Raw genomic sequence first — 25,856 nt, 5'->3', positions numbered from 1 at the left:
ATGCGGACGTGCTGCAGTCAGTGTGTTCGAGGGTACTTAAGGGGACATGTGGCCGGAAAGGTAAACATTTATTGAAAAATCACTAAGCTCATATAACGAGCGAGGTGGCGCAGTGGTTAGACACTGGACTCGCATTCGGGAGGACGACGGTTCAATCCCGCGTCCGGCCATCCTGATTTAGGTTTTCCGTGATTTCCCTAAATCGCTCCAGGCAAATGCCGGGATGGTTCCTTTGAAAGGGCACGGCCGACTTCCTTCCCCGTCCTTCGCTAATCCGATGAGATCGATGACCTCGCTGGTCTCCTTCCCCAAAACAACCAACCAAGGTCATAGTTATTACTGTGCAGGTCTAAAATTTTGTGCGTGTAAAGAAAATTAGCTGTATTTCACGGAAAAATATAGTAAAGGATTAATATTTTGCCACATATATGAATTTTTAGTTTTTTATTGTCTTGTATAAAAAGCTATAACTCAGATTCAAGTCGTGTAATTAATCTGAAACTATTATTGTAGTGTCCTAACAATTTTATGAGACCACTGATCTATGATCGTTTGAGCCGTGGAAAAAAAATTGCTGTTATGAAGGGCGCGCCGTAGCGCGTTGTGTGAGGCAGTCGCCCTCCGTTTGTGGCGGTGGCGCCGCTGTGGCAATCGCAGCTTTGGTGTCTCCCTCTGGTGTGAAAGGGGAAAGGTAGCCTGTTCACGTGCATTTAAGGGGCGCTATGAGGTCACTAGGCGGCGAGTCTGGTCAGTTGGCCAGCCTGGTCAGTGTGGGGCAGTCAGTGTCTGTCTGTCGTCCGGAGTGCTAGTATGTGTTAGGCCGCCAGTCTGCTCGAGTTTCTCAGGCAGTGGTCATTGGCGGTTGGATCGATCGGTTGGTCGGTCGCGCACTGAGACACGAGATGACTTGTCCGTCGTGAGCGTCGGCGCATGTGAGGTCGCCACGTGAGTCCAGTGGGCCGCGCCGTATAGCGAGGGGTAGTGGCTTCGCGGCCGACACGAGCAACAGGAGTCAACCCAAGACATCGGTCTGGCCGGGGCGAGCTGCGACGCCGTGAGACGGGAGATCGGCGCGCCTTCCTGCTTCCGTTGAAGCGGCTGGCAGCGGACGGTTCGGGAGAGCGATTTGGGGGTGCTGCGCCAGGTCTTCGCCAGACATCGCAGTTTTTTTTAGAAGTTAAATGATTCGTGATATGTTATTTCATTTACTTGTTAAATTCTACTTGATTTCTTGGTCAGTCTCTCGTCCCCAGCTTGCTCGCCTGTCTCTCGTCCGCATTTGTTTGGCAGTTAGTGTCTGTCTGTCTGTCGGTCTGCCGTATGTTAATAGCTGCCTCTGTCATGTTCGTCGGATTCGGTGTTAACGAATTTATTCCTTGAAGTGTAACGGCCGAATTCCTGAAATATGTTTTTATCCTGCCTATCATCTTGAGAGGCGGCATATGTGTAATGTAGAGCATGTTGTATATTTTATGTAAGAGTGCATTTCATGGGTTTTTATTTAAATGGTCATTTTAGTATATAAAGTTGCCACCCTTCCACCGTAAGAGTTTTATTTTTTTAATCAAGTTGCACCATCGGTGGCAAGTAATTTTTTTTAGTGTGAGTATTTTGTACCATTTCCATCCCTCCTACGGGGTGCGTAGTTTATGTGTTTGTGTGAGTTGTAAAAAACTTTAGTGTAAAGTAATCTGGTGTGTTGCAGATTTATACCAGTGTAGTCTTTCAGAGGTTGTTGTGAGCGCTCGTGACTACGGCCGTCTTAAAAGGGAGCGGCAAGGTTCTCAGCCCAAAAACTCATACTGTCAAAATAAAGTTATTTCCGCCTCTGAATAAATTGTAACTTGATATTTAGAGGGTGCCTTCTGATAATTTTTAAATCTGTTTAAAAAAAGGGGGTTTTTAGGAATTAAGTTTCCACTTGTTGAAAGAAATTTGTTTTCATCAGTTACCCACTGGCAACTACTTCCACGCTCACATAGTGTGATTAACTGTGTTAATGTTCTTGATGAATCGCTAGTAAATAAAGTAAATTCTTTAAGAAAAGATTTTGAAAGTAATCCCACGGTTCATCGTTAATTTACGATAAAAATTTTATTATTTAAGGAGTTTTAAATTTCTCCCATTCAAAATTAAGGTTTTTTTTCTACATACAAGCTTATAAACAAGAAGTTAATCAAAGTCTATTGTATTTTTTAGTTCCAATGAAACAGCAACATGTTTCGAACAACCCTTGAAAATTTGATATCAATAGTGCATTATACTCTTTGAGAAAAGACTCCTAATAATTCAAAAAAGTAAAACCGAGAAAACAAGATTCAAAGATTCCATTCTCATATTTCTATATGTAATAAGCTTTTAAAGTCCTCCACACTGATGTTCCTGATCCTCCAAGTTTCTCTTACCTGCCCTTCTAATCCGTCTGGCTGTACTTGTGAGTTAGGCAATCATCCGTTAGCTTTCGTGACCCAGCGCTCGTCGACGGCGTAAAATGCTTTTGTTGTAAACATCAGCTCCCTTCAGCACTTCGATTCTGCCATTATTTCCCTCATTAAAACATAACACCGCATCATGGACAGCTGTTTTTAGCACGTCAAATACACAAAATGCCCTTTTTAAACATAAAAACCAAATTAAATTACCTGGGCTTTCATTCGAATTTCTTGTGATGCCATTAAGACATTTCCTCAATAAATCAGCGTCTGCAAGAAACCTGAATGTCGGCTTCATTGACAACAAGTTCTGGTAGTGAGTGCTTATATGAATAGGTTTCCGCTTCTGTGCTGTACTTGCAGCAGTTGTTTTTTGGAAACATTATGTGACGGTCTTTGGTCGGAGGATAGCTTGTGAAAGTAAAGTGCCCACACAGCACACTTCGTTGTCTCGAACTTGACTGAATATTTCCTTCTAGCTATCCCATTCTATATTCTCAACGATTCCATTTCTTCTCCTTTAGTAAGTGACGGAGCCTACCACCGAGCTTCTTTTGGATGTCGCCAACATATTCCAACTCCATCACCGTTTCCCAGATGTGTGAAAAGTTGGAAATGCCTCCCAGTCCACACTTTGACATTTTTGAAACATTTCATATCAAAATAAAATTTATACAAGACATACATTAAACCCTGTACATTACGAAAATAATATTTTTGAAAAATCGATTTATTGGAGCCAAATCCATTACATGCCTCCTGCAGTCGGGAGAATGGCCAGGTCACTCTATTCGGCGAATATCCTATCGTTCAAAGAGCTCCATTGCATGGCGTCGCGCATTGTCATCCACAAGAAATGAAGCGAAAGCCAAGTGTGAGGACGTATATGGGGAGGGAGTTGATTGTCACAATGACACTGACCGGTGAGTGTGCCGTGTTCAAAGGTTTGGAGGTCAGTGCGCCTGTACAACATTGTGGTTCAGCACACCGTAATACTTGGACCAGTAAAACGATCATGTTCGTCTACGCGTTACTTGTTCCCACCTGTCGCTGTGTGAGAGTATGTCCAGAACCACTACTGAATCCGCTCCCATCCCAGAAGTGCACATGATAACAGTCCTCTTTGGTTGGTAAAGTGCCTATGTTCTTGCCACCGATGTGCGAGTGTCAACAGAACACAGCGTACTCGTCCCTGGGCAGAGAGACCGCCTCCATGCAGTCGCCACTATACTATGGAGAGTCAGAATGCGTGAGACGGTCCTGTCACATGTGGTTGCAGCTGCACCCGCTGTTGGACTAACGGTCCCTTCTTGCCTGTTGCACAGTGTAGCGGTTGACCGTGGTCGACCACCTCTTCCCTGTGGTTCGGAACGCCCCATGTACCTGAAACAGTGCTGCGAGCAGTACCGAACTCTGACTACACTTGTCACACTTCGTCCTCATTTCAGTTTTCCGATGATTCTTTCCCGTATGAAGTCACCCAAATGTAGTCTCCGGGCCACAGTGCACTGCCCCATGTTATGGCGCCACATGGCTTTTTATGTTATTATTTAAACATACAGCACCAGTAAACGTTGTACCAAACACATAGCAGACAAAAACTTTCAATCAGGTATGTGTAGTAATTCAGCTTAGCCATTTCAGACATCCTTTCCAGAGGGCCGTACCGTAACAAATTTCAATTAATTCAGTGAAATAGTTAGATTAACTTTCTACACGCTCGGGAGTAGAGAAAGACAAAATTTCAAACATTTTACATATCACTAGTTCCATAAAAGTTCCGCGCCCCCTAAAAATTAACAACTTGGTATTACCCCTGCACTGTGCGGCTGGTCCCGGCGGAGGTTCGAGTCCTCCCTCGGGCATGGGTGTGTGTGTTTGTTCTTAGGATAATTTAGGTTAAGTGGTGTGTAAGCTTAGGGGCTGATGACCTTAGCAGTTAAGTCCCATAAGATTTCACACACATTTGAACATTTTCAACATTACCTCTGCCTTTGCCTTTAGCAATCGAACGCTGATTCATTTCAAAGTTGGGTAACTCCTAAATGTTCAAGACTCGATTATAAAAGAAATATCAATGCTCTCGAGATGAAATCAGATGCAAATTCAAATTACTATTCCCACACACTCATTCACATGAGGAAATAATGTTGGATAGACAAATAACTTCTCAGTTCCACCGATGCATTTTGTTACAGCGTAAGTTTTACATTGAAATCGATGTTAGTTGTATGAGCTCAAGTAAGAACTACATTTACAACGTCGATCGTTCATCATCATGTTTGTTATAGACAATTAAATCCATTTAAGGCCCCTACACAATCACCAATTTATCGTCCAGACGGGTCGACAGACCGACCAACTGACAAACCAACCAACCGACAAACCAACCAACCAACCAACCAACCAACCAACAAACCAACAAACCGACGGACCAACAGACAGACAGATCAACCAACCGACCGACAGACGAACCAACCAACCGAGAGACACACACGGACCGACCGATCAATTTAATGTCAGCCTGTACACGTCTCGACCAACTCCACTCCACGGTTACAGCGCCGCCGTGTCGCACAGATCAGTTTATCTTAAGTTCTACGCTATTAAGCTTGTTTCGACATAGGAACAAAACGGAGGGGTTCCTTGCCTGGTTTAGAGGACACAAGGCCATAAAACGCCGAGAGACAGCCGTGAGCAAAGAAGTGGCTAATGCAAGGATGGAAATTCACCCACGTTCTGTTATTTACGTAGCTGCGAGTCGACCATTTTCGTAATTTTTTCAGAATGGATTAATCATGATTTTCGGAGCTGTTGAACATCATCAAACCATTCTTAGCAAAAAAGAATCCAGTCGTGAGAGAGGCTGCAAGCTGCAAGGAGAAGCTGTTAGCTACATTACGCTTTCTAGCGATTCGCAGAAGTTAAGTGGACCTCAAGTTCGTTGTTGTTCCACCTCCACTATTATTAATTAAAATGATTCCTGAAACCTACAATTTGATTTATAGCAGCCCAAGGAAATACAAATAAAGCAAACATAAAAGACTTTTATGTAAACATTATAAATTTGTGTTTGTAGCATAAAAAATGACTAAGTTTTAAAAACGCATTTGGAATTCGAATGAGAGAGACTACTTATTGTGGTGGCGTACATCATGTAATAAATATAACAGAAGATACATAAAAAATGATTCCACACTTTGCTCTTCGTACGAGAGAGCTTGGATATAGGCTGGATGCTTAACACTTGTAACAATGAAGCTAGTGTATTTTATGAAGTAACATCCACTGTACGTTGGTACTTCAGGTTTTTAGATTTCATTTTCGATAAGTAAGGGAAATAAAAACAAGAAACAGAAATACAAAAATATGTCAAGGTTTTTTAAATTACCGCTACCAGTCACAAACTTCGTTAACTATTGTTATGTTTATTTATTTTACGACATGTTTCGAGGGAATACCTCATCTTCAGGCTGAATGGCATTACGAAAACAACTTCACAATAAGATCACACTGATGTTACATAGTCTTTTCATGAATGCTGTGGTTATCCTGTGGAAGAAGAGAAAACTAAGTAAGAGGGGATGTCACTTTGTAAGCTGGACTGATGTTTGCATGAAAATCTTTTGTGATGGGCTGAGGTGTTTCCATTTCCGTGGCTCTCTAGGCTTTCTTGATGACTGAAAGGGAAACACACGAGACTGCCACGCCAGAACAACAAAGTGAGTGACTGTTACAAAAGATCTTCATGCAAACATCAGTCCAGCTTGCAAAGTGACATCGCCTCTTACTAAGTTTGGCTTTCATCCACAGGATAACCACAGCATTTATGAAGAGACTATGTAACATCAGTATGATCTTATTGTGAAATTGTTTTTGTAATGCCATCTAGCCAGAAGATATGAGGCTGGTAGCGGGAATTAAAAAAAACTTTACATATTTCTTGAAACAGTCACGGTCGAAAAATAGAAATACAGAAGGTCGACGGAGGATTGTGTACATAGTAATACATGTGTTTCAAACTAGTGACCAGTTTCAGTATCACATGAAAGAAAACGCGTCACAGACCGCCATTAGAAGTTGCCGGCATTTTCTGCTGTTTTTCTTTCTGGGAGACATGAGGTTGCGTTTTCTGCTGCGCAACGAGTTAGAGAGTTTTATGATGAGTAAAAACGGTTAACCCATACGTTCTTGGTCATGCGCCGTCTTGTATATAGAAAACGAAGAGGTCTTCTACAGGCAACACGAGATATTCGGAAATGATATGTATTTATTTAACGACTCTATAATTTTCCCTGTGTCGAAAACAGAAATTTGTTTTAGTCTCCAACAGCTTCTCTTTCAGTTTTCAACTTTTAACTGGTTTTTGGTAGTACTTATTCTCAATCTAATTTCACTTCCTGATTGTTGGTGTGCAACAGAGTAATAACGTAGAGCACAGACTCTTGTCGATTGCAAGACTTTAAAATATGAACAGAGTATTCGTTCCTAGGTACATTACCATGTTATACCTTGGAGCAGTTTTCCACATTGGGAAAAAAATTTGCTTCACTGGACTAATTTTTGTGACTTCAGAAAAAGACTGCAACACCCGTATACTGAATGTCATGATTTCAAAGTGGAATAAGAAAATATATTAACTTCTATTGCAGTCATTACAGTCTGACAAAAAACTGATGAAATATTCGATCACATCTTGACAACTTGCTTTAAATGTTCAGATACGTTAAATTGTGTTACTGACAAAACAGAAAAAAAGTATAGTATCCTATGACTACAGTACCAGTAAAACAGATTCATCAGTCAACCCATGCAAATACCAGGGTGAAGCGATATGAAATGAAACGAACACATAGGCCCAGCCTTAGGTAAAGCCCTGGTAGATTTCTGTTCATTGATGGGAAACTGGGAGAAAATAATCCAAAAAGGAGATTACTCACAAAACACTCGTGAATCTCATCGTAGAATACTGATGAAGTGTGTGGGACTCGTACCAACAACACTAAGTGCGGAGCCTGGAGAATCATGAATGATGACTGTTTTGTTTGACCCACGGGACAACGCCTCGGATATCCTAAACAAGCAGAAGTGGCAGGCACGCTAACTGTCTCCTGAATGCTTACTTACAAAGTTACAAGAATCTGGCCTAAGAGACGAATCTATGAATAAAGCACCTCATTTTCGAAGGGAGTGGGAAGATACACTAACATTCGACACAATGTGAAATACCATTTGCAAACAGTTTACAGGTCTCCGTAGATGGGTTTGTTTATAAAATAACCTCTTCTGCTAGCGTCTGGCAGTCACTGTATTCTTTTTATTTTTATTTTGCACGACACACTTCGCGAAACGATTCCTATACTCAATCTTGAGTCATATTTAGATTCCAGTGTATACCAAATAACATGCTAGGAAAGGTCCACGTTTTGCGAAGGACAAACAGAGCGAGATTTTCGCGCCAGACGTAGAGACTACATTAAAGCCTACACATAAAACACACACTGAAAATCAGAAATAGCCACATGCATAGACAATGGAGGATTTCGAAAACTAAAGAAAGTGTCAAAGTACTCTACCAACTCAATTAAGGTCATGAAATGCATCTGTTGGACGAATTGGAGACATATTAACATTACAAAAATATGAAAATTAAACATTAAATGAAAAACGGGTAGTTGGATTTCTTCAGTTGATTCGATGGTTGTTGTTGTTGTGGTCTTCAATCCAGAGACTGGTTTGATGCAGCTCTCCATGCTACTCCATCCTGTGCAAGCTTCTTCATCTCCCAGTACCTACTGCAGCCTACATCCTTCTGAATCTGCTCAGTGTATTCATCTCTTGGTCTACCTCTACGATTTTTACCCTCCAAGCTGCCCTCCAATACTAAATTTATGGATTCTATGGTATATTTTCGTTAATAAAAACAGTTATGCATACAAATAAGTACCATTGTAAATATTTACATAAGCAAATAATACTCCAAATTAAGACGATAAATATCCTGTGTTCGAAAATCTGTCGTACTCTGGGCGGTCTATAGCGTTATATCTGGTGGGTAGATGTATAAGTACCTACGGATGCTTCCATTGCTTCTTGGTAGAACAGTTCCATACTTAAGGTCGAATAGCAAGTACTGATTTCTGTTTCGTTCAAACTGGTTTTAGGCTTATTGGGCCATCTTCCTGAAGATGGCCCAGTGAGCCGAAAATGAGTTTGAAATAAACGAAGATCAGTAGAGCAAAAACAGTGCACTTGCTATTCAACCTTAAACTTAAAAAAAATGGTTGAAATGGCTCTGAGCACTATGAGACTTAACTTCTGAGGTCATCAGTCCCCCTAGAACTTAAGACTACTTAAACCTAACTAACCTAAGGACATCACACACATCCATGCCCGAGGCAGGATTCGAACCTGCGACCGTAGCGGTCGCACGTTTCCAGACTGAAGCGCCTAGAACCGCTCGGCCACTCCGGCCGGCCCTTAAACTTATGTACATATATTTCTAATTGTTTGTTTATCAAAGTTTGCAATTCTCATTATGTGCTGTGCACGTAAATTGAGTGTGATGTTTAATACTTGTGGTTCTCTGCACAAGTGGACCATAACAAAACGGTAAATTTCGCCACCAACTGTATACAAAGATCGATTAAAAATTGTGGGTATATTTATAGGTATTGCAGTGAAGGAAACAGAACAATGCGACAGGTCGCAGATCGAAAACATCACGAATAAGTGGCACAGCACACAGGAAACGCACTTGAAAATGGTAATCATTTCCCGAAACGTGTCGTGCAAAATATAAATAAAAAGAAAATCGCGACTCGTAGCATAAAGCGTTATTATATAAAAAAGCTTTTGTAAACAAATCGTTTTTACAGTGGCAGGCTTTCACCAGAGATTTGTGAGGCACGGAATGAGAAACCGAGGCTCGGGCGTCGCGGCCCCTGGCGGTGGCGGAACTGCGGCACGTGGCCGTGACGTCACGCTGACGTCACGAACAATGGGCGGCCTTCCCAGGGCGCCACTTCCGGTGTCCGGGGCAGCTCTGCTCTGCTCTGCTCTGCTGTGCTGTATAGTGTTAATGTCCCAGAGCCGCGGCGACACCTGTGGGCCAGAGGCTCACAGAGGCAAACAGGTCCGAACCCCAGCAACTCCTGTCCACGTGACTCACACCTACCCATTTCAGACTATCCTATCCTACTACCGTACACGTTTAAGTATCTCGAACTATAGTGGCGAATCGTGGCGACTAACGTGGAAACCCCACTTGGTAACCACCCAACAAAGCCCGGGACAGACTACATCTACGAGGGTCACTCCAAAAGAAATGCAACTACTTTTTTTAGAATCCATCTTTTATTCTACATGTTTGAAAGTTTTACAGTGTGTAGATACATCCTTTAGGAACAATATTTTCATTTCTCCACAAAATTTCCATCCCTTACACCATCTTGGAACCAGCACCTGTATACCCACACGGTAAAATTCTGGACCAACCAGTTGGAGCCACTGTTCGGCAGCGTGCACAAGGCAGTCATCTTCAATCATTGTTCCACAAAGAGAGTCTTTGAGTTTCCCAAAGAGATGATAGTCACATGGAGCCAGGTCAGGACTGTAAGGCGGGTGTTTCAGTGTTGTCCATCCGAGTTTTGTGATCGCTTCCGTGGTTTATTGACTGACATATGGCCGTGTATTGTCGTGCAACAGCAAAACATCCTGCTTTTGCCGATGTGGTCGAACATGACTCAGTCGAGCTTGAAGTTTCTTCAGTGTCGTCACATATGCATCAGAATTTATGGTGGTTCCACTTGGCACGATGTCTGCAAGCAAGAGTGCTTCAGAATCGGAAAACGCCATAGCCATAACTTTTCCAGCAGAAGGTGTGGTTTTGAATTTTTTTTTTTTCTCGAGTGAATTTGCATGATGCCACTCCATTCATTGGCTCTTCGTCTGGTGAAAAATGATAGAGCCATGTTTCATCACCTGTCACAGTTCTTCCAAGAAATTCATCTCCACCATTCTCAGACTGTTCCAAAAGTTCGCTGCATACCGGTTTTCTTGTTTCTTTGTGAGTCACTGTCAACATCCTGGGAACCCACCTGGCACAAATCTTTTTTAACGCCAACACTTTCAGTATTCTGCAAACGCTTCCTTCCCCTATCCCAATGCAGCGTGACAATTCGTTCACTGTGATGCGTCTGTCAGCAGTCACCAATTCTTTAACTCTCTGCACATTGTCTGGAGTGTGTGCAGTACGAAGCCTGCCGCTGCGAGGACAGTCCTCAATATTGCCCCGCCCGCATTCATCGCGTAACCTGCTCGCCCAGCGACTAACTGTACTGCGATCGACAGCGGCATCTCCTTAGACATTTTTCAACCTCTTGTGGATGTTTCCCACTGTCTCGTTTTCACAGCACAGGAATTCTATGACAGCACGTTGCTTCTGACGTACGTCAAGTGTAGCAGCCATCTTGCAGACATGCTGTGAGGGCGCCACTCACGGGAACAGGTTGAACTAAGTTTGAAAACAAGCGGGAAGGATATATCTACACACTGTAAAACTTTCACACATGCAGAATGAAACCTGTATTTTTACAAAAATAGTGTGCATTTCTTTTGGAGTGACCCTTGTATATCTACCTCTACATCGACACTCCACAAGCCACGTTACGGCGCCTGGCGGAGAGTAGTTTGTACGAGCACGAGTCATTTCCTTTCCCAGTCCACTCGCAAATATAGCGAGGGAAAGTCTATATGTCTCTGCATGAGCTCTAATTTCTCGTATCTTATTTTCGTGGTCCCTACGCAAAATGCATATTCGCGGCTCCCTACGCAAAATGCATATTCGCGGCACTAGAATTGTTCTACAGTCAGCCGGTGGTCTAAATTTCCTCAATAGCTGTCCTCAAAAATAAAGTCGCCTTCCCTCCAGGGAGTCCCATTTGATTTCCCAAAAACAACTCCGTAACACTTCCGTGTTGTTGGAACCTGCCAGTAACAGCCCGCCTCTGAATTGCTTCGACTTCAGTCCTACCTGCTGCGGGTCCCAAACGCTCCAGCAGTACTCAGGAAGGGGTCGCACTAGCGTACTATATAGTCTCTCCTTTACAGACGAACCACATTTTCTTAAAATTCCCGCAATAAACTGTAGCCGACCATTTGCTTTCACTGTCACAGTCCTTACATTCTCATTCCATTTCATATCGCTGTGCAATGTACACCCAGACATTGAAACGATGTGACTGTGTCAAGCAGGACACAAATAATGCTGTATCGGAACATTGTGGGTTTGTTCTTTCTACTCATCCGCATTAACTTACATTTTTCCACTAACTGGACGAACCAGAGGATTCAATCCAACCACTACAATCTACAATCTACGATCGACGATCTATCCTCTCTCATATGTTACACAGATACTGAAACCACCAATATTTAAAAAAAATGGCTCTGAGCACTATGGGACTTAGCGTCTGAGGTCATCAGTCCCCTAGAACTTAGAACTACTTAAACCTAATTAACCTAAGGACATCACACACATCCATGCCCGAGGCACGATTCGAACCTGAGACCGTAGCGGTCGCGCGGTTCCAGAGTGTAGCGCCTAGAACCGCTCGGTCACTCTGGCCGGCCCACCAATATTCTCTCGAAATTCTGGACAGTCCGCATTTCAGCTTGTCTTTCGCATCCTTCTCATGGATTCTTAATCAACTTTACATCTATATCCACGTCTAAATCAACATCTACACTACGCTCCGGAATTCATCTTATGGTGTGTGATGGAGGGTACTTTGTGTACCACTTTCACTTCTTTGTATAATAATTTATTACATCACATTCGCTTAAATATATATAAAATATTCATATTATCAGTTTTGGCTACTAGTTCCCATCTACAAGTGTGATAATAGTACTAAAAATCTTTGTACATATATAAGGGGTGTCAGATGAGGAATGGTCAGTTATGACTGATATGACAGGAACGATCATTCGAAGCAAAAAAGGCCAGTAAACATGAGATCTAAAATGCATATTTGAAGAGCTGTCAGTACTACTTCAGCTCCAATACTGTGAAACACATCTCTTCTGCTGCAACCCTTGTGCTTTCCCTACTTTGGGAGGTGGTAGCATCGACCATAACAAGACAAAAAATTGTCTAGTGGACTCTAAATTGCATACCTTAAGAGCTGTGAGCACTTGCTCAGCAGCAGAGGTGTTTCTCATCCTCCCATAGATGAACAAGTGATCACATCTCTTAAGGAATGCATTTACAGGCCGTGTCTGCTTGACTTCCTTCCAAAACATGGAAAGCAAAGGGACTGCAGTAAGAGAGATTTGTTTCACGGAATCGGAGGTGAAGCAGTGCTCATGGCTGTTAAGGTACGCATTTTACAATCCATGTTTACTCCTTTTTTTGCTTCCAATCGTCGCTCCTATCTCTGAATACTGATCATTCCGCTTGCGACACACAGCAGAACAAGAACATCTATTCACTTCTAACAGTAGGAGGTAAACTATTGTGAGGGGCTTTCAATAAGTAATTCAACACATTTCGTTTCTGAAAACAGGTTGTTTCGCATCAGGATTCCGATACACCGTATTACTCTCCTCACAAAACCCTATTTTTCAACATAATGGCCTTCTTACTGGGAGGGCCTGTGTCTGGCATATAATGATTGTATAGTCTCCAGTGGGATGGTATGCCACTCTTCGATCAGACCCTCTTCTAACTCCTGAGTGACGAGGAAGGCGGAAATCTGCTCCGGAGTCTGTGCTCCAATACCGCCCACAAGGGCTTCGCTGGCCAGGGAAGACGCTGCAGTTCAGTTGCATGCTCCTCGTACCACGATTGTACTGTCCTGGCTGTGTGAATGGGTGCATTATCCTCCTGAAATATGACGTCATTGTTGGGAAACAATTTGAATAATGGGGTGCACTTTATCACATAAAATGTTCACATAATTGTTGACTATAACATGGCCTTTGAGAGTAATGATGGGACCAGCAGAATACCTTGATACTGCTGCCCACACCATCACACTTCCACGCTTAGCCGTTGGAATCAAGCAGCCATGACTGGCGTTTTCACGCACAGTCCAGCGCGACACTAGCCTTACCTCCGTTGTTGACCGTCAAACACAACCATCCCATTACTGCTGCTGTTCCAATTATTTTGCTTATCCCGTATGTGGTTTTTTCAGTGAATGTGTCACATGTGAAGACGGCAGTTCTAGCTGAAACCGGTAATGAGTGTATTATATATAAGTGATGGTGATGTAACAAATTATTCCACAAACACAAAGTTTGCATGCTTAGAATTGGCACTGCATCCATTTTCAAACAACTTTCACTGCCCTCTTTTGCTGTTGCAATCACTTTGGTTCTCAGGAAGAACATCTGCTGGTAAGTCTCTGTGCGATCTCGAATCTCCCCAGTTTTACCTTTCGTGAGATATACCGTGCGATCAAAAGTATGCGGACACCACCAAAACCACACGTTTTTCACCTGTTAGGTGCATTTTGCTGCCACCTACTGCCAGGTATTCCATACCAGCGACCTCAGTAGTCATTAGACATCGTCAGAGAGCAGAATGGGGCGCTCTGCGGAACCCACGGACTTCGAACGTGGTCAGGTGATTGGGTGTCACTTGCGTCATACGTCTGTACGCGAGATTTCCACACTAGTAAACATGCATAGGTCCACTGTTTCCGACATGATAGTGAAGTGGAAACGTGAAGGGACACGTACAGCACAAAATCGTACAGGTCGACCTCGTCTGTTGACTGACAGAGACCGCCGACAGTTGAAGAGGGTCGTAATCTGTAAAAGGCACACATCTATCCAGACCGTCACTCAGGACTGCAAGTACTATGACAATTAGGCGGGAGGTGACAAAACTTGGATTTCATGGTCGAGCGGCTGCTCATAACCCACACATCACGCCGATAAATGGCAAACGACGCCTCGCTTGGTGTAAGGAGCGTGAACATTGAACGATTGAACACTGGAAAAACGTTGTGTGGAGTGACGAATCACGATACACAATGTGGCAGTCCGATGGCAGGGTGTGGGTATGGCGAATGCCCGGTGAACGTCATCTGCCAGCGTGTGTAGTGCCAACAGTAAAATTCGGAGGCAGTGGTGTTACGGTGTGGTCGTGTTTTTCATCGAGGGGCTTGCACCCCTTGTTGTTTAGCGTGGCACTATCACAACAAGGACCTTCACTGATGTTTTAAGCACCTTCTTCCTTCCCACTATTGAAGAGCAATTCGGGGATGGCGAATGCATCTTTCAACACGATCGAGCACCTGTTCCTAACGCACGGAGCGGTTACACGACAATAACATCCCTGTAATGGACTGGCCTGTACAGAATCCTGACCTGAAGTCTAAAGAACACCTTTGGGATGTTTTGCAACGCCGACTTCGTGCCAGGCCTCACCGACCGACATCGATACTTCTCCTCAGTGCAGCACTTCGAGAAGAATGGGCTGCCATTCCCCAAGAAACCTTCCAGCACATGATTGGAGGTATGCTTGCGCGAGTGGAAGCTGTCATCAAGGCTAAGGGTGGGCCAACACCATATTGAATTCCAGCATTGCCGATGGAGGGCACCAAGAACTTGTAAGTCATTTTCAGCCAGGTGTCCGGATACTTTTGATCACGTGGTGTACATTCTCGGAATTTTAGGACAGTGATGCAGAATGCGTCTCTTACGGCATCTTCCATTGTAGATGGCTGAGCATATCAGTAAATGAACCTGTAACGAAACGCCCTGCCCTTACTGGACCTTCTCTACTTCCTCCATCAACCATATCCGGTATGGAACTCACACTGCCGAGCAACATTCAAGTAGCGGCCCAATGAGAGCTTTTGTAAGCTACCTTGTAAGCTACATACTCAACAACTCCGTGTGTCCTACACTATACGCAAACTCAGGTGTAACAACACCATTGTTTCTTTTATTCTTGTAGTAGTATTTTTTCTGTACGGATCTACAGGGATTGTAAATTTCCTGAAAGAATCCGTTTTCCTGCGTAGACTATTGCTTCATTTTGACGTAAACATTTTACTTCGTAATTAAGCAAATCGCTAACTCCAGGTCCTTGGTCAGTATCAAGCTGAATCACAGAATAATCTGTTAATAATCTGTTACATGGTTAGTACGATATATATATTGTACACATCAGGGTTGGGTGGAGCGACCATAATAAGAGTTTGGAGTAGGTACAGGCACAAACACCACAGGTGCGAAGTCCACGTCTAAAATGGAAAAAGTACTACCCTCGTGTGGCTTTCGCGACTTTGCCACCATACATAAAAAATTACAATATTTCGTAGTGACTGATGAAGTGGAAACACATATGCCACCGTCATCGTCTTATAATCAAATGGAACACGTGACAGATTACAACTGACAGATTAAAATTGTGTACCACATCAGTACTCGAGCCAGTTAAGTCCCTCATTTGCAGGCAAGTAGTTTAACTACAGAGCTATCCCAACAGGATTAAAATGCTGCCCTCATAGTTTTAGCCAGTAGCTCCTATCTTCCAACCTTCACAACAGTTCTCCTGTGTATCTCGCAGGACTAGCATTCTTGGAAGAGATGATACTGCGGAGACTCTGTAGCCGACTTGGAACTTATTGGCAGATTAAAAATGGGCGCCAGACCGGGAGTCGAACCTGGGACCTACCTGGGCCACGAATCGGCAGTCTTCCAGGAGTGGTGGTCCGGTACTTTATGCAGGAGAACTTGCGTGAAGGTAGGAGGTACTAGGGGACGTAGAGGTGCGAGGAACGGTCGTCAGACGTGCTGGGGTTGCTGAGTCAGCAGGACACTTGCCTCAACATCCAGAGGTACCAGGTACGAGTCCCGGGCTGACATGGAATGTATGCCTCAGAGAAGGAATGAGTAACAAAATGATTGAACTTTAATTCTCTGAAAACTCAAATGTTCGGAGTTTGGACACATCACAGTGACATTAAAAGGGATAATCATAATTTTGTTAACATCGAGTATTGATTTAAGTGTCAGGAAGTCGTTTCTGAAAGTATTTGTATGGAGTGTAGCCATGTATGGAAGTGAAACATGGACGATAAATAGCTTGGACAAGAAGAGAATAGAAGCTTTCGAAATGTGGTGCTACAGAAGAATGCTGAAGATTAGATGGGTAGATCACATAACTAATGAGGAGGTGTTGAATAGGATTGGGGAGAAGTTTGTGGCACAACTTGACTAGAAGAAGGGACCGGTTGGTAGAACATGTTCTGAGACATCGAGGGATCACCAATGTAGTACTGGAGGGCAGCGTGGAGGGTAAAAATCGTAGAGTGAGACCAAGAGATGAATACAATAAACAGATTCAGAAGGATGTAGGCTGCAGTAGGTACTGGGGGATGAAGAAGCTTGCACAGGATAGAGTAGCATGGAGAGCTGCATCAAACCAGTCTCAGGACTGAAGACCACAACAACAACAACAACAATCATAATTTTAATGTTGCTCTGTATTAAGACTCCTACTACGCCAAAGACATTATCTACTGTTTTCCCATTTTTTTTTAAGGGTCTAGTGCAGAGTCGTAATTGCGGGGCGGAAAAGCTTAGTGACGGTTCACTATAAAAATATAAAGTATAATGCAACACATCATCTGTATTACATAGAAACAGTATTCGGAAATTTAGGTTGCAAGGTTCGACTTGTGAAAACGCGTATGTAATTTGTTTGTCTCGCAGGAGGACGTCCAACGATATCGCACTCGACCCACCATCCTACTCCATACGTGGGTGGCGGGGGACAACTTTTAAATTGTCAATGGGTACCCCCGTTTTTTATTGCAGATTACAATTCTACGTCAAAATCTCCCTATGTTTCGTCTGAAGCATTTTCTCCGTTTCGCCCTAGACGACGCTGAAATCAGAGGCACGGAAATGGGTACAAAATCGTAATTTACTACATGCTACTCAATGGCCGTCGAATATCCAGTGCCACATGGGACCCCACCCACCTCCATGCTGCGAAGGTAGGACAAGCCAGTATTTCATAATTTCTAAGAGCAAACACCATTCGCAATGTTGTATTCCCCTGCCATATCGAACGGCGGATTACTCGAGGCGCCACCGTGGCCATGTAGCGAACTACGACGTATCGTAGCAGGCATAGCAGGCGACCGGAGCGAGTGGGCGATGAATGTTGCAAGCACAGAAGAAAAAACTGAAATTATTCTGGTTGAGGCTGCTGTTCTCTCGTATGCCGAGCGTTTTCCAGAGAAAGCTCGCTCTCGTTCGTTCTTTTACAACATTGTGAACGCCTTCATGTGTGATGGCAGCGCACAGACCGACAAAAGCAAAGGAAGCGAAAGTGTTACAGGAGGAGCTAATGAAGCAGCTGTACTAGCGGCAGTATACCACAACCTGCGGATGAGCGGCCGGCAGTTACACCGCGATCCCGGCATGTCCCTGTACTGCATCCGTACCACGTGGCACCGCATCGAGAATTTCACGGCGCCGGCCGGGGTTTTGTGAATGGGCTCGCCAACAAGTGCAGACGACCCCCCACGTCCTTTGCCGAGGTACTGTTTTCCATTGAATCTACTTTCACAAACCGCGGTAGCGCTGACCGGCATAACACGCACTGCTGGAGTGTAGGCAATCCGCACTGGTTACGGCAAGTTGACCACCAACGCCCTTGGTCGATTAACGTATGGTGTAGCATCACGGATAACAAACTCATTGGTCCGTATTTCATCGACGGCACTTTGAATAGACGCAAATATCGAACGTTTTTGGAACAGGAACTACCGGCGCTACTGCAGGATGTTGTCCTGAACGTCCGACAACGTATGTGACTTCAGCATGACGGTTGCCCATCGCATTACGAAACAGAAGCACGGGAGGTACTGGACCGTGCTCACACTGGTCGGTGGCCCCATTAACTGTGCCGCTAAGTCGCCGGATTTCTTTCTGTGAGGATATTTAAAAGACAAGGTGTACCAGCAAGTGCCAACAGGCCGTGCATGCGTGGTCGACCGCATCAGATATGCCTGTGCTGACAACCCCGCAGATATCATTCTGTCTTCTGTATGGTCGTTTGAAGAGCGGATCACCACGTGGACTGAAGTTGGCGGTAGTACGTTTGAACACTTACCCTGACTGGAAAGGAAGAGTAGCGTTCGCCTCGAACCACGGCCACTGTGGGGCGTAGAGTAGTCCTCTGTTAGACATGTCGGAGGAATACAGCGTTGCGAATGATGTTTCCTGTTAGAAGCTGTGAAACACTGGACCGTCCTACCCTCGCAGCGTGGAGGTGGAGTTGATATTCATAGGCCATTGAGTAGCATGTCCTAAATTCCGATTGCGTATCCATTTCTGTTCCTTCGATTACGGCGCTGTCTGTGGCGAAGCGAAGAAAATGCTTCTCACAAAACGTATGTATATTTTGCCATAGAACCATAATCTGGAATAAAAAAAATGGTGTTCACACTGAAGATTTCAAAGTTGTCCCCCCGCCACTCACGCATGTATAATTTTGCAGATACGAGTACATTTAACCTTCTTCGTCATCTCTCGAAGTTTGTAACATCACCACGGATTCACCATATATGTGCTGCGTGCTTCGAGTGTTGCCGAGGAAGTAATGCACCGCTTTTTTTTCTCAGCCGAAAACAATGCTACGAATGCGAAACTTTGCGTATGTATTATTTGAAGTCTTCCGAGTGAGCGCGCCGTGACTTCAGACAGATAAGAGTAGCTGCAGGACAGTTTCAAAATGGCGTCTGCAGGTGATGTACGTTACAAGCAACGTGCCGTCACTGAATTTCTCGCTGCAGAGAAAGGAACTGTGGGGAATATTCGCAAACGCTTGTGCGAAGTCTCTGGAGCATATGATGTCGACAGCAGTTGAGTTGTCGCTGGGCACGGGAGGTGAGGTCATCTGAAGGCGGTTCGGCGGAGCTCCACGATTTGCAGCGGTCGGGGAGACCATCCACGGCTGTCACACCCTACAGCCGTGACCCAGCCCCCTCGGACTTCCATTTATTTGGGCCACTAAAGGATGTCACTCGTGGAAGACGTTTTGAGGACGACGAGGAGGTGATTGACGCAGTGAAGCACTGGCTCCGCCACCAGGACAAGGATTGGTACTGACAGGGCATACACGCCCTTGTTTCGCGCTGGAGGGAGGCCATAGAACGGGATGGACATTCCGTGGAAAATAGGGTTCGTAGATAAAACACCGTTCGTTCGTGTGTGTAATTCTCATTATGTTCAATAAAGAATTGTTGAAGAAAAAAATGCGGTGCTTTACTTTCTGGGCAACCCTCGTATATTCACTTAAAATGAATGTATAATGGCGCGCTATCAACACGTCACCAAACCAACCGTTCCCCAACGTAGTTAAATAGCTGAAAGACAAACGGACTCTGATTACATCATTAGTAAAGGAATACGAAGCTACTGTTTCTAAGTAAACCATAAACCAAGTTAGATATTATTATTATAATGAACAAAATTGCAGAGGATAAGAAAATGGAAACGTTACATGAGGGCAGTCGAGAGACAAAGGGTAATACGAAACAGACTTTACATTCCTCAATTGCTTTGAAAAATATGAAACATGAAGTTACAGACGCGATCCTAATCATTTGTAACGATACAGATTACAGTTTTACCTCGAACATAGACAGATACGAGGTGTAGCAGTAAGATTACGAGACCAATTCTGTAAAACATTTTATTTCAGAAACATACATATTTAGTTATTGGCACATGGTGCTAGGTGGGCGGCCAACACTGGGATGCTGTACTTCACTAGGAACCTCTTAAACGAGCAAAAAACAGATGAAGTTTGCGAAGTTGTTCTGAGACCATGAAAAGACTTACAAAGGATCTGTTTGGGGACTATGATTGATCTTATTTTGAACTTTACTTTAGATTTTCAATAATCAACAAAATGGCGCCTATAATTATGGTTTCGTTCAAGGCCTGCGAGTTTGAAGTACGCAACTGCGTGCACTATAGTTCCTCAGGAGTTATCAAATCAAAAATGGATAACATGGTGGATACTACATTAAATTTATGGAACCAAAATGAAATAACCTTAAATTTGACAACATGGTGCTAACTCGAACATTAAGTTTGTTTCCACTCTTTATAGTTTTATAAAAGACAGTTAATGTTAACAAATTTCATTGACTATAAGCTCCCAAGAATTGTTTATTTTTCGGAGTCAAATTTTGAAGTTAATAGGTTGAACTGTTCTCCTTTTTATGCAGCACGGCGTTTTGAAAAATCGTTTCTAGAGCAAAATCTATTTAAAGTTTAGGGAAAACTTTTATATGTATTACTAGTTCAATTACCATAAAAAGTAAATGTTATTACATTTTTTTGATGTCGCTGAACACAAATCTGAAGTTATATTTTCAATATCCAAAATAGCTAATCTAATATGGTGGACCGAAGATTGTGTTTTGACCGAAGTCTGACAAAATTGCTTTCGTTACCTACGTTTAGACTGCAATTCCAGGAGTGTTCATCAACCCTTGCTCCAACTCCAGTTGTTCCTGGAGAGCAGTCCCCTCGTACTTGGCGAGAAAAGCCGATCTGTCTGAGCTGGATACGCTGCACACGTTGTTCGTCGGCTTTTTCGGCGAATATGTCGGCATGCGTACTGGAATACTTGTATAAATTATTTTGTGAAACTTGTGTCACAGCATGACGAGTTTTATTCCTCTGCGGCCGAGAAAGTTCCATAGCAGCCAATGACACTGCTTCGAACAATGAGCTGTAGAAACTAAGCCACGGATTAAAAAATCTTTTCGTCTAAGCATTCTAGAAACACATACCTTTCAAAAATGCAATAAAAAAATCGAATTTCCGACCGTTTTGAATGAGAACCTGGCCGTAACAGACAATGAGGTATGAGCCAGTGCATCGTCTTGATGCATAATCCTCTGTTCGAATCGTTTTGCTTCTCATTTTCTCATGGAGGCGAGCAAGAACCTCCAGGTAGTAATGTTAATTACTAGTTTCACTGAATGAGATTTTCACTCTGCAGCGGAGTGTGCCAGGAAGTTTCACTAGTTTCACTATTAAGAAGCTGCGAAGATGCACATTTCTACGAATATCGAACGAAACAATGATCATCGCTCTGAATCTTGATATGCTCACTCCAGCGTTTTTCGCTCTCGGTGGAATTAGGCTCTTCCAGTGCATGGACTGGCGCTTACTTTCTGGATTAAAGTGAAAAACCAAGATTTACCACATGTTGTCAGTCTTTCCAAGAAATCAGGATCTTTTCAATGGTATTCAAAGTGTAAGTGCAAACATCTTTACGTGATTCTTTTTGTTCTATAGTGAAAATTTTCGGCACCATTTTCGCACATTCTTTTCTCATATTAAACTGGTTATGTAAAGTTTGCCTTACGCATTCTTAGTCAATTCCTATAGTTTCAGCAATTTATCAAATTCTCAACCGACGTTCAGATCGAATGAGATTATCTAGTTTTCCGATAATTTCATCGGATTTTTTTATGTTGAAGGGCGTCGCAGGCACGAGTGATCCTCAACGTCTTGTCTTGGAAACGAATGAACCACTCAAAAACTCGCATACGTGATCAATAATCTTTTACTAAAAGAAGTGTGTGCCGAAAATAGTTTTCAGTAGCAGTTATTCCAAGTTGCGTGTGAAACTTCACGACATTTCGTTGCTCTATCATTACACTTCTCGTTTTACCGTCCAAACAAAATAGCAGCTCCTACACAAACGAAGGTCACGGCCACACTGACTTGCCTGCAGACACCAGAGGTGCCGCATTCGGCCTACAAGACTTCCCAGCTATTGGTCGTTCACCTTTGGCACATGCGTACTTATTCTGTGGCAGCACCAGTCCCGTTATTTTATAGCCGCACCTCGTATATTAGTGTGTTGCAAATTTGTGTTAGGGGGTTCCAGTGAATTAAACATCACTCAAACACTGCACACGCAAAAACGTGCGTACTGTAATACACAAATACAGATGAATTCGTGACACATAAATATACTCCACTGTGCCAAACCAGTAACGAGTGGTGCAAAATGATGCCTCAACAGAAAAGCAAGGAAACCTGCAAGACCCATCTCAAGAAGGACAAAACCGGTAATGGTTTGATTTGAACAAACTTTTTAACACTTTTGAGTGCCATGCCGATAATATCAACGAGCGGTGGCCGTCCTCACTAAGATGTTGCACCCGTAATATCTCAGGCATCACACTCTTTCCTACATTGAAACAACGTAATATCACGTGGCATGACACTCAGAATTGCTGTCTAAATTATAAATCTTATAACACTGTACTGGTGCTGTGGTTCTCAGTATGTCTGCTTTTGACGAGTAGTGTAATATATTCAAAATGATGAAAAGCACATCTAAAATACATTAAAACACATGTAGTTAGACAATAGTGAAAAACGCCCATTCCACGTTGTAGGTAATACCTGAATATGAAGCATGACTTCGGGAGCCTCAGTAACGGACCATCCAACCAACCAACCAACATGAAAGACCAGCGAACCACCAAACAGACTGACCGACCGACCGACAAACAGACCGACCGACCGACAAACAGACCGACCGACCGACCGACAAACAGACAGACAGACCGACCGAACGACCGACAAACCGACCGACAAACCGACCGACCGACCAACATACCGACTAATATGTCAGCCTACACACGTCTCCACTCCCCACCAACTGCACGCAACGGTTACGACGACGCCCTGATGTTGTGTGATTCGTTTGTCTGAAGAATAGAGAAAAACAATTAACAGGACGAATGTGAGGATTCAGTCCCTTCACTACACACCTACCATCTATCCTCTCCTAGATGCCAATGGTACATAGATAGTGAAACCACCAAAATTCTCTCTCTCTCTCTCTCTCTCTCTCTCTCTCTCTCTCTCTCTCTCTCTCTCTCTCCCCCCCCCCCTCTCTTTCTCCATTCCCCCCCCCCCCCCCCAATCCTAGAACGTCTACACTTCGATTTGTCTTTCGTATCCTTTTCATGGATTCCTTGGCACATCTGTACTGCACTCTGGAAGCCACCTTACAGTGTGTGGCCGAGAGTACTTTGTGTACGACTTTCATTTCTTTGTATAATGATTTATTACGTCACACTCATTTAAATACACTGATGGAAAAAAAATCTTAACACCGAGGAGTTATGAGACTTAAACGAAAGTTGGTAGCTGTGTTTCTGCATCTGACAGATATTTTCTATTCAACTTCGCTAGTAGCGCCACTATGAGGTTGCAAATCAGGTTTGCTTTAAATACACGCTGTAAAGATCGTGAGAGATTGAGAGTGAATGTGGTAAGGTGGTGTAAGGCAACAAAGACGACATTACCAACACCTTACTCAGTTTAAACGAGGTCATGTAATAGTGCTACAAGAAGCTGGAGGCTCCTTCTGTGATACTGCCTTAGTACTTGGTAAGAATGTAACCACTGTAGACAATTGCTGGCAGTAGTGCTCACGAGAATGTACGGTAGCAACAAGATCGGGCTTCGGAAGGCCACGTGACACAACAGAGAGGCAAGATCGCCGTGTTCGGGGTATGACTTGGCGCACCATACTGCATGTGCAGCAGCAATTTGAGCAGTAGTTGCACCACAGGACACAACGAACTGTTACAAATCGATTACTTGAAAGACAACTCAAGCCAGAAACCCTGTAGTGTGCATTCCCCTGACTCCAAATCACCGCCTTTTGCGACTTCACTGGTGTCAAGTGAGAGCAGGGTGGAGGTCAGTGTTTTTTGATGACAGCCAGTTGTGTCTCAGTGCCAGTGCTGGCTGTGTGTTGTTTAGCAGAGACCAGGTGAACACCTGTCTGTGTGTCAGACAGACTGGACCTGCACCCTGAGTTATGGTCTGGCAATAGCAGCACTCTCGTGGTTATCCCACGCACCCTGACTGCAAAGCTGCATGTCAGTCTGATGATTCGACTTCCTGAACAGCATTCCAGGGGGTGTTACCCAACAGTACAACGCTCGCCCACGTACCGCTGTCCTAACCCATCACGCTCTGCAAAGTGTCGACGTGCTGCCTTGGCCTACCTGACCACCAGATCTGTTTCCAGTCGAGTACGTATGGGACATTGTCGGACAAAAACTCAAGCATCATCCACAGACAGCATTAACTGTCCCTGTACTGACTGACCAAGTGCAACTTGCATGGAATACCACCATACAAACTGACGTCCGCCACCTATACAGCACAATGCATTCACGTGTGGATGCTTGCACTCACCATTCTGGTGGTTACACCGGTTCTTAATGTACCAGCAATTCGCGTTTGCAATGGCTTTTCTTGTGCTTACAGTAACCTTTGATCTTGAAACGTTTATCACTTAAATATGATACCTAGACAAATGTATTCCCAAAATTTCATTACTCTTTATCATTTATATTTTTGTGTTGGGATTTTTTACTGTTAGTGTATGCATAAAATATTCATATCACCAGTTTCAGCTAGTCGTTGTCATCTTCATGTGTAATAAATCTACTAAAACAGCTTCGTACAGATAACAGTGTGTCCCTGGAGAAATGGTATGTTGTCAGCGGTATGACACGAGCGATCATTCGAAGGAAAAAACAGGTCTACTAAACATGGACTCTAAAATGCATGCCTTAAGAGCCATGAGCATGTTCAGTAGCAATTATGTGTTTCACAGCAGCGAAGATGAACAAGTGCTCCTAAGTCTTAGGGTATGTCCATGGTTGCTGGATACTTATTTTTTGTTTTGGTCCTCACAAAAAAATAGTTCAAATGGCTCTGAGCACAATGGGACTTAACATCTGAGGTCATCAATCCCCTAGAACTTAGAACTACTTAAACCTAACTAACCTAAGGACATCACACACATCCATGCCCGAGGCAGTATTCGAACCTGCGACCGTAGCGGTCGCGCGGTTCCAGACTGAAGCGCCTAGAACCGCTCGGTCACCCCGGCCGGCTCTTGGGTCCTTACAGTCACCTCACAAAATATTGAAAGCAAAGAGCCTACAGTAAAACAGATTTGACACAGCTCTCTAAGTATGAACTTTACAGACAGTGTTTACTACACTTCTTTTTTATTTGCTTCGAATGACCGTTCCTCTCATATTCCTGACCAGTCCTTTTAGGAACACTGTAGAACAAGAACATTGTGGCACTTCGAACTTCATGAAGTACTCTACTGTATTTCGATGAACGTACGTCATAACATCGCATCGTAAAAAAAAACACTCATGATATTCGAAATGTCTAATGTGTTTGTTATGTATCCGCATGAAACTTTTTAAAGAATTTACCACACATGAAGATGGCAATTACTAGCCGAAACGGGTAATGTGAATATTTTATACATATTTAAACGACCATAACGTAATAAATTATTAAATT

This window comes from Schistocerca americana, chromosome 10 (genome assembly GCF_021461395.2).
Source record: "Schistocerca americana isolate TAMUIC-IGC-003095 chromosome 10, iqSchAmer2.1, whole genome shotgun sequence".
NCBI lineage: Eukaryota > Metazoa > Arthropoda > Insecta > Orthoptera > Acrididae > Schistocerca > Schistocerca americana.
Note: the sequence above shows the minus strand (reverse complement) of the source record.